The 11,709-nt window shown below is 30.7% G+C and overlaps 1 protein-coding gene across 3 annotated transcripts in view; it reads right to left on the reverse strand.

Moving 5' to 3' along the window:
- FSTL5 (follistatin like 5) overlaps positions 1–11,709 on the reverse strand; it is a 687,740-nt gene that overhangs the window by 599,954 nt on the left and 76,077 nt on the right. The window lies entirely within an intron of this gene.

Raw genomic sequence — 11,709 nt, forward strand, 5'->3', positions numbered from 1 at the left:
TATATATATATATATATATATATGTGTGTGTGTGTGTATATATGTGTGTGTATATATATGTGTGTATATAGATATATATTCAAATTTATTTTAAATATAAGTATATATATTTAAAATATTCTTTAAATAATTTTGAAATTATTGCAAATAATATATATTTAATACTATATATAATATGAAATCTATATGTGTACATATACAGATATTTATATATATTCATAAACTTCAATTTGATTAAGACTAATCAACATTAATTGAATGCCTATGAGATTCAAAGGTAATGTGTTAAATACTTTTCATTTATTATTACATTCATTATCTTATTTGACTCTCAAAGAAAAACTTATAAAAAAATACCCAAATTATAAATGAGAAAATTTATACAGAAAATGAAAAAATAAATGATTTATACTTTTTTTTCAATTTGAATAAATAATACTGTACATTCATCTCCTGATTAACAAGGGTCATGGAACACAAATCCTATGGATAAACTCACAGTATAGATAAAACTAATGACTTAAGTTGTTGAAAAAAAAAATATGTTTCATCAAAATTAAATCCAATATTTAGAAAAAATAGATGATTAAGTTTACTGCTGTGAATTTAATGAATGTTGAAAGAATCATTTTCCTTATTACAGATATTTTCTACTCCTATCCAAGATAATCCATAATATAGGTATTGAACAATTCCCCAAATCTTACTTCATATGTCAAATCACTCAGAAATGTATAATAGTATTTAAGCTAACAGTTATAAGGTATTAACTATGTGCTGAAACTGTTCCAAACACTTCCATATACAATCATAGTTAATCCTCACATCAGCACAATTAGATGAGTGCTCTTGATTGTCCCTCATTTAAGGAAGAGAAAAATAAGGCTCGAACTAATAAGCTAGTTTGCCTACAGTTACATGGCTAGTGAATGTAACTATGTTTCCACCTAGGTACTTTGACCTAATCACACGGCATTACGATTTGACTCTATTTTAACTGGGCAGAAGAGAAGAGAATGAAGTTACTTCCCATTCAACAACGATAACAACAACAAACTCACAAAGAACAAACAAACAAAAACAATTTCAAGTAAAACTTATGCGTTTTCAGCACATATTTATCATGTTCCCTTCACTGATCGAACCAAGTGATTATTGCCTTAGAGTCCTCGTAAGAGGTAATTTAATGTTTTAATTTAATTTAATTTAATTTTATAATTAATATTGAAGTAAATAAAATTAATATTTCACTTGTTTAATCATAGGACAATTAAATTCTTTATTTGGGGGCAAAGGTTTAAGTTTGTCTCCCATTTAATTTGTTCAACCTGTGTACTGTTTTTATTGGCTATGAAACATGATTTTTTCCTTTGGACACTGACATTTAAATAATTAACCTATTTATTCAGTTTTTGAGGGGACAGAATTTTCCATCTTGCAACAATGCAGTTTATATTGGTTACAATGCATTTGCAAACAACGACCATATTCTCATATGCAGATTTACCCCAAATTAGAAAATTCCACTGAATTACACATGCAACAGGATGCATAAGGATAACTGTGAGATTGACAATCCCAAGTAGAGCCGTAAGTTTATTTTAAATGAAGCATTTATTGGCTGTATAATATTCAGTGAGTTACTTAGTCTTCAAGATTCATTTTCCATACATATAAAATGATGCTTACTTCTCAGAGCTTTCTTATAGATACAATGAGCTGAAGAAATAAATAGATGTATGATACATGGTAAGAAATTGAGATATATCAGCTCTCCTTTCAATCCTGTACACAAACACAACAACAAAAATACACAAACATAAAATAAATCACATATATGATCGCCTAATATTATGATTGCATTACTTATTTACATAATACAGTATGCATCATATGATATATGAATTATATATGATGCTATTATTTATTAGCATTTTATATTAACATATTATTTATATATTTATATGATTATATATATAATATTCTCCATATCAAGATTTTTCAAGGAGAAGCTTAAAACACTATTAAAAATTATACTGGGGTAATAATGTTCTACCACACCTGTGAGAGGATAGGAATGTACATAATGAAGCAGAAAGATTACCACATAGAAACCAAGACAAGTAAGGATGCCTCTGTAGGTAAACCATAAGCCCAACAGCTGTGTGCTCTAAGTCATGCAAATGAAAGCATTGTTGCTTCATTTCCCTGAGAGAATAATAGGTTGACTATGACCAAATAGGGTAAAAAAATGACATGCAGTTCTTTCCTCTTAAGGACTCATGAGAATTATATCATGAAAATTACCATTTAATCCCCACGATTTTGAATTACTGGGAAGAGATTTGGGGCAAGATTAAAAAACACAGTTTTTTGTGGATGAGAAATTAGTTCCTTCTAAGGTCTGAAAGGTCTGGGGGTATGCTAGATGTAACAGCAGTTAAACTTCTCAGAGAGGGAGTTTATCCTTCATCAAGTTGACTCTAATTCATCAGTTCTGTTTACCTTCCTGCCTCCATCCCCTGTTGTACTGGTGTCCTACTCTAAATTTTAGAGGGGTGCTGAGGTAAAAAAGAGAAAGGGGATGGTGAGAAGGCAAGCAGAGAAGAAAAGTTGTGCTTTTCATGAGATTTTAGCTGTTCTTTGAAAATAGCAACCATCCTGTGGTATGGGCAGATTTCCTAGGAACTGCAGCCTGAGATCCAGGAAGGCAGAATATTTCTCCTGTTTTGCCCACTACTGTCTCTCCAATGCCCAGAACTGTGTCTGGCACACAGTCGATGCTCATCACAAAAGTTTGAATAGTTTGAATAAGTGTCTGTATGAACTGTAATTATGTCTGACTTAAGAATTCCCTACTGTTACGCTTGCAAGCTAGATAGGACCACCTGGTTTTAACATGTGCCTGAACAATGCATGTTTGCTCTGCGATATGAGCATAACAACGTACACCCCCTGGTTGTCATCGACGGCCTCAGCCTTGCAGATTGGTTTGCTTCCTTGGTTACTTACTTCATCCATATCAGGTCCCTAGTTGTTGTAGTCCTAGAATGGACCAATGCAATGATCAAGCTCTTTGTTACAAACAAAAGACTCTGCCCTATTTAAGTAAAACCAATAAATTAAAGGATATAGAAAATAGCTCACAGGATTGAAGGAAAGGGCTGTGTATTGAGCTCTTAGAAACAATTTCTAAAACCCCATCACAGACCTGTAATAGCAAAAGGCTCACTATCTCTGGTATTATCAGGACTAACACATAAACTGTCACCCTAGTTGCTGAGTTCAGAACTACACTGCCTTCACCACCATCTGCGAAAGGAAAAGTTCTTTCCCCAAAACTGTGCTTGTTTTACAATAAGAATTTCATAAAAGGCTACGCTTGTATGAATCTGATGGGAAAAACCTAAAACACATCCAGAAGGCAAACTGCAAGGAAATCTGGGAAATGTAGCTTTTAATTTACTAGATTCTGTACAAAGTCTATAAAAAGAAACCATGCTAATTGGTGCTTGAAATGGTTGTTGAGTGAACCAACTCACAGTATCCATCACAAAGCATTTGCAAACTTTTCAGAAACAAGCCTATGAATTAACACTTCCAAAAGAATACTGATTGTTATTGTTGTTGTTTGCTGAAATATATGCATATGTAAAAAATGTTTGAATTCACATATACCAAAATGGTAATGATGGTCATTTTTAGATAGATGGATTGACAGCAAAATTTACTCTCTTCTTCTGAGGGTTATATAAAATAATATGTGAAAGGCAATTAGCAGAAGACCTGACAATAAAGAAGTACTCATAAATGTTAAATATATATAGTCAAGAAAAAACAAGTGAAGCACCTTACACAGGGCCTGGCACTTATCATTATTATTATTTTAAATTTAAATTTAATTAATTAACATATAGTGTATTATCCATCAAAAATCCTGATATCTTACCATTTGCAAAGCCGTGGCTTGCACTTATTATTTACACAATTGGAAAGTATTGTAATTATTTTTAACTCTCGGAATGTGTTTGACTTTCAAAATGACCAAGCATTCACATTTTAAAGAGAAAAAAAAAATCATTGTTTTTCTCTGTGCATCTATCTGCTATATACTTTTGCAGTTCTTTTACCCTAGAAGCAAGTTCAGAAACACGTACCCTTCCATGAAACATCAACAGAGATGCTGTAAACAAGAGAACCCTGCACTTGCTATATTCTACATTCACTTGCACCCCAGAGGAGAAGCAAGGGGGAAAAACACTCTCTGAATGATGATGATGGTGGTGGCAGGGGTGGTGGCAATTATAAATGTTTATTGAGTAGGTTTCTCAAGCCCCTATTATTCTAGCTGCTTCCCTGTGTCTCTTGCATTTCTGCATGTCTCCAAAGAAGAGACACTGTGAGGTTTTTTTTTTTATTATTATTCCTGACTTTCTTTTGGGGATTTTGTAAATAACTGATCCTAACTATGCTGAGTCTAAACCCTGTGATATATCTTTAAAAAAGTGTTCACACAAATTAGTGGTTTTCAGAATGTGGGTTCTGTAATTTTAGTGCTCTGAATCTAAATAACTGTTTCTTGAATGGTGGGTGATGGGGAAATAGAGATCCTTGATCAAATACAATGAAAATGTTTAATGATGTAAAGATAAGTATTACTAAAGGATTACGTAAGAATTTTGCAGCATCACAATGCATATTTGACCAAAGTTTTCCCCGTATTTTCCAGTGTCTCCTGGATAAGGATTCCATGCATCAAGAATTTAAGAAACAATGATGACATTACTTTTAGTAGGATGGCATGCATTTTCTAATAAAAACATTTGTATCTAATTATCTAAATAATTGAAAAAAATGTTACCCATATAACAAATTAAAACTATAAAATTCATTTTATAATTATTTAAAAGGGAAATTATTTGGCTTTAAACATAATAGGTAAAACTCCAAATTAATCTATCATAGTTAGACAAAGATATCTGTCTATTTCACCTCATAGAAGTCACTGAGTATTACATCACAAAGTAACAATTCATTTTATATAAAATTTTTAACTTTATAATTAAAAAATCAATTACAAAATACTTAAATATTATTACATTAAATAGGAAGAAAGAAGAAATGTATATTTTAAAAACCTAAGTAAATATAGTCTCTGAGGAGACAAAGTAAAAAGGAAAACTGATAGTTTTCATTGGTAGATAAAAAAGGGACTTTGGCCAAAAAGCATACATAATGTTCATAACAATTTCAAGAAATACTCTTTCACTAAGGCTAACCATTGCAACTAAGTGAAGTGATTTCATTAAGCTAAATAAATGAAGCCATCAACACATTTTGGTTAATGTTACTTCATTTTTCTTGAAACATGGCATTCGACTGTTTCAGACTGTGGAATTTAAAAAAAAAAAAACTTCAGAAATATTTAGCTCTGCAAAGTCTAGATAATAAAGATATTTTGTGTTGAAAAGATCAATGTTGAGATGTTAGTGTACAGGTATATAAATATTGAGTTATGTAAAGAAAAGCCTGAACAATATTAATTTGATATTACATGCAGCATTGAATTGTTATTTTTTAATTATTGTTTTATTTTAAAAAAATAGATGCAAGTTTCTTTTAGTTAGTACTGCCTCCTGGTGGGCAAAGTGAGTGGCAAAATTAATCACCCCGAAACCAAAATAAACTATCTATTGGACAAAATGATTTATTAGTATCCTTTTGAAAACTAGAGAATGTATGCAAAATGGAGGGAGGAGTGATGTGTTTCGCATAATACAAAATGAGCCCTTCGTGGCATAAATGCGAAATAGAATCAGATACTTTTTGAAACCTCTTCTGGTTGATGATAATAACATCATTAGAAGTGAAGGTGGTTTGTCTTCCTGTTTGCTGTGGCAGGAGAACATGTACCAAAATCATTTAAAATTGTACCAAGTTGATCAAATGGAGTTTTTAAAGAATGGATAAGGAATATTATCTTAATTCACTGAGAAAAGTTATCATTTATGTTGAAATCTATACTACTTAAAAGTTATTTAGTAAGGGATTTGGGACCATCATTTAGATTGTTTATAGTGAATATATATCTATTAATTTATTTTTTTCTATGGAGTTATACATTAGAACTGAAATTGTTATATTTTTGAAAGTTTGTCAAAGTAAGGAATACTATCATGATGATAGTAATTTGGCTTCTAGAATTTGCATCTATGTATTACTGTTTTTATTTCAAAATTCAGATTAAGAATTATGACTAGTTTTTTTATAATAAAAATCATAAATGTAATAGATGTCACCTAATGAAATCATTAAAGTATGGCATGTGTTCATGGAAATGACATTTTAAATTTATCTGTTTTTCAACAATAAATTCATATTTATATTGTTAATTTAGGTGTAAAGTAAAATGGATTGAAATATGTGATATGCTCATATTAGTAATTAAAGAGTTGCTAGTCAATCATACCCTATGAAGTGGTACATATATGACATTGATATTTTGCAACAAGGTAACTGATAATCATTCATGAGAATACATTTGCTCCCAATTAATTTTAGAAGTGCATTTTTAATAAAATACATGGAGTGAAAATATAATTTTTTTATATAAGTCAATTGCTGTGTTTTAACATGGCAGGCATACCTCAGAGATATTGTGGGTTAGGTTCCAGACCACCCACAATAAAGCAAATAAATACTACAATAAAGTGAGTCAAATTAATTTTTAAATTCCCCAGTTCATACAGAAGTTTACACTATACTGTAGTCTATTAACTGTGGAATAGCATGTCTGAAAAAACAATGTACATATTTTAATTAAAATATAGCTTATTGCTAAAAAAATACTAAATCATCTGAGCTTTCATTGAGTTGTGTTCACTGATTGAAGATTACCATAGCAAATATAATAATCATGAAAAAAATTGACATATTGCAAGAATTACCAAAATGTGACACAAAGTGAGCAAATGCTGTTGGAAAAATGGTGCCAATAGACTTGGTCAACACAGGCTTGCTACAAACCTTAATTTGTAAAAACAGAACAAAACAAAAACAAAAACCCACAATATCTGTGAAGCACAAAGTAAAGTATAATAAAACAAGGTATGTCTTATTATGAAAAAAAATATCACTCCCTCACATGCTTTTACAACATTTAATTATTTTCAATAATTATTATCACAAGACTGCTGCAAGTCCACTTGCCTGGGGTTTATCCAGCATTACTGTTTGCCAAAAACAAATAAATAAAACAATCCTCTGGTTGACATTTCCTATCTTTTAGATACTTACACTTCCTAAGGATTATAACCATTGAATATGATAGACAAAAACCATAGTTTTTGTAAATCCTACAATTATTTGTCTCAGCAATAGCTTTCTAAACTAAATACCAAAAAAATCTAACATTCATTAGTATGATATTGTAATTCATTAAAAATATAGTGACTCTGAGTTTCATATAATGGTAACAGTCTCCATTTCAGGCATTGCTATTGTACTGGCTATATTTTATTTCCTAAACAGAAAGACATCCAACAATTGGACAAAGAGTCTCATAAAGTTCTCATATATATGAATTACCATCTTTCAGTTTTATATGATAGTTTCATTTGTTAATGTAATATGTCCAGTGGCTTTCAGGAATACAAATTTAAAGGTCCATTCCTATCCAATAATTGTTCCTGACAAGTTACCTAACTTGGAAGAAGTGAGCTAATGTCAGGAACAATATAAGATTATTCTAGTGAAAAGAGCTCTGAATACTGGGGCAACCCAGGTTAGGAGTTTATTAGCATTCCAATTCCAATTCAATATTATCCATATATGGTTATGTTATATAGAGACATATATGTTATGCATCTATCTCTCTCTCTCTCTCTCTCTATATATATATATATATCATGGATATATAGAGATAATATATATAGAATGGATATGTATAGAATATTATATATATATATATATATATCATGGATATATAGAGATAATATATATAGAATGGATATGTATAGAATATAGAATATGTATAGAATGGATATATATATTATCTATCTCTCTCTGTCTCTCTCTATATAGATGATAGATATACAGAGAGATAGATAGATAGATAGACAGATAGATAGATAGATGGATAGATAGATAGATAGATAGATAGATAGATAGATAGATAGATAGATATCCCTGTATATATCAGATCATTTTCAGTGCTCTCAATTGGCAACTTTGTGATGTAGGAAATAAAAGAGAATATGAATGCATAGTTGTATAAAAGTAAATAGCATGTATGTGCATTTGTGTGTGCGTGTATGTGTGTGTGTTCACATGTAATGACTACAGTCTCCATGGTACTTTAATATCATTTATTGTCCCAAACAGATACCTTTAATTTGATTAGGTATGGTCTTAATACCATCATTCATTGTTCACTATATACAAGAATGTATGTATGTACCACGGGGAGAACAATTGTGCAGCTTACCTTTCCGTTATACACAAATGTATAAGACATAATATTTGCCATAATATTTTCATGTAGAACCTATTGAGAATTAAGAGTTTTGAAGGATAAGTGTCTGTAATAATAACATTGTCCAATGTCTTTATACAAGTATAAGCCTAAGAATTTCATATATGTAAAAGGACTTTTGATATCATGTGGTATGTTATGTTAATATAAACCATAAAAGAGGAATTACTTCTGGAGGGTTAAGTCACTTGTCAAAGATCACAGCATTTATTGAAAAAGCTGGCACAATTATCACATCTGTCTCCTAGAACATTACTATACCACATTTATTATTATCAAATTTTCCTTAAAGTTACAGAGCCCTGAGCAGTATTTATACAAATTGGCAGTAGGGGAACACCATACCATTAAAGAAAAACAATGTATAAATAATAAAATTCATATATATCAAATCCATAAAAATTTCAAAAGTATTGCTAATAACAGCATGCTAAATGTACCTAAAGTATAATTAGTAAATTGGTTCAATAAAATATGACCCATTTAAAAATAGAACAAAATGATAATATCGGTCTGATTTACTTTAGATGTGATTTCTCACATCTGCCACGTTCAAATGCTAAATCTTACCTAATAATGTATGTTTGAAGATTAAAATGAGGTAATATATGTAAAACACTCAGCCCAGTGTCTGACATCTAGTAGATATTTAACAAAAGACCGATGTTAATAATATACCATGTAAGTGACTATTAGGGAACCAACTTTAGTCCTCTGTGTCTCTGAACATGTAACTAGCAATGAAAAGGGAATATATTTTATTTCTATCGCTTTTGAATGAGAAGAGTCAAAAGTCTCCACTTGCAAAGAGAGGAAGGGAAAATTGCATTATAAAAGAATGAACCTTTTTGGTAAAGGAAAAAACATTCTTCTAATGACAGAGGGAGGGTAAAGCAGATACTTAGGAGCATGCTGCAGCATAATCACGTGCAAACTTTCCACAATGATATTAGCCTTCTCATTGTAGTTTCTTTAATTATTTTTGGAAAATTAAAAACTTGACTAAGCAGACAGAATTTTTAAGCTCTTTGTAAAACAAGAATCATTTAAGTTTTTGTCAAAAACTGTTACTGTTTTACACCAAGAACTCTAGAGAGATGCTCTTAAATATAAATGAATAAACAAATCACAAATTAAAATACTCCCCTGAGAAATGTTGGTAGAGGATAACTGACTTGTGGTCCTTATATTAGAACTATTCTTCAAAGGAAATTATTTCCTAATAATATTTATCAAATTCTTAATGGATTTTAAGCACATAATATACTCTACCTTAACATATCTGTAATGTCACTGAAAAGCAGTGTGAATGAATAGGTGATCATTCCTTTAAGTCTGTTAGGACTGTCTTTATTTTCCTGCTGTAACTGTTAATGTAACTTTAATAAAGGATATCTTAAACAACTGCAAAACTCAAAATTGTGTACTAATTACAGGTTAGGCTTTAATTCATTTAACAACAGGCAATCTACATGTGAAAACCAATTGAGAATTCGATGGTATACTAACTATTGAACCAAAATCCTTTTTGTCAGTTGAATTCCATATAGATTAAATATATATATATATATATATATTATAAAATAACATTAGAATAAGTGCATGCGTGCATATCAAATAATTAATCAGAGATAGAACTGCAAGTTTCCAAACATTTCAATATGTATCTCTATGTACACAGAGGAAAGACTGGTCAATTTTCATTGGACTGTTCTGTGCATTAATGTGATTTCAGGTCACTGGTATAATGTGGGTGGAATTGTTGTCATAAGCAGGAATAGGTACAGAATGCAGAAAATTAGATGGTTAAAGACTTCCTCTGCATACACTTCTGACTATGTAATAAACATGTTCTGACAAATAAGATTCCCAATTTATCAGGAAGTCCAGGGAATTATTAGCTGAGAATTGCTTACTAACATCAAGTGAGGACATAACTCACATTTCAATAATTAGTTACCAAAATATGTACAATATTTGATTTTCAGAATTTTTCTCATCTACCAATGGGTAAACTATTGTTTTTATTCAATACCTTTTTTCTTAATATTGACATTTGAAAACTTTTTAAAAAATATTCATTTATTTATTTGAGAGAGAAAGCACAAGAGAAAGAGGATAAGTAGGAGTAAGGCAGAGGGAGAAGCCCACTCCCCACTGAGCAGGGAGTTCCACATGGGGCTCAATCCCAGGACCCTGAGATCATGACCCTAGCTGAAGGCAGATACTTAGCTGACTGGGCCACCCACTTACCCCTAAAAACATTTGTAGTGGCCATTTATAATTTCCAGTAAAACAACTTTTCAAGATAATTCCCATAAATAGTCAAGAAAAATACTGAGTTTTAAGTAGAGTTAGGCAACAGGTCCTGACAAAACTGTGTGTCTCTGATTTACTTACAACTCAGTAGCCTAGAAGCCATAATGTGATAGTTCTGAAACATGTGTAAGCCAATAACAGTGAAAGAAGTGACAAGCATCATCTCAAATTTTTATTACATTATAAAAGAAAACTTGTTTGTAGGCAGTAGTTGAAAAAACATAATTTCTATTACTTCAGATGATAGGATTTATATATCCCAAGACAATAAAACATCAAGAAGAAAGCTATACTAAACTTATTTCAACTATAACAGAATTATAAATATGATTTAAGATTAACCTGTAACACTGGGACCCTTCTTGAGAAGGAAGATGTGTACTCAGTATGCTTAAAATGTATATATCATTTAAATGCACATCATACAGCACATCTTGGAATAGAAATTCCCTTTTGCAACACAAAAGTATGAAACTTTGAGTTAATATGAGTGCTTTGAGGATAAATAAGTGTAATAATTTCACATATAAAATAACAAGACATACTTCAGTCTGCTGAAAAAGAACACAAACAGTTTGGGAATCCCTGGAAGGGCAGTCTTACATAATTCATTTGAATAAAATATACCTAGCAAAATAAAAAAGTATGTCTTTTCATATTCTTCAGTAGTACAGACACACACAGATGACCAAACATGGAAATTGTATAATTCAATTGGTTTCAGAGAAATGTGCAGAGAAGATTATATTTGGATTTGTTATTAGTTAAGCAAGACTGATATTGTCAATTTAGAGACCCTCAGAAGAATAACTTCCCTTTCTTCATTTCAGAAGTATGTGTAAACTTGGTAACTTCTC

The sequence above is a fragment of the Ursus maritimus genome, unplaced genomic scaffold, assembly GCF_017311325.1.
Source record: "Ursus maritimus isolate PB19 unplaced genomic scaffold, ASM1731132v1 scaffold_11, whole genome shotgun sequence".
Classification (NCBI taxonomy): domain Eukaryota; kingdom Metazoa; phylum Chordata; class Mammalia; order Carnivora; family Ursidae; genus Ursus; species Ursus maritimus.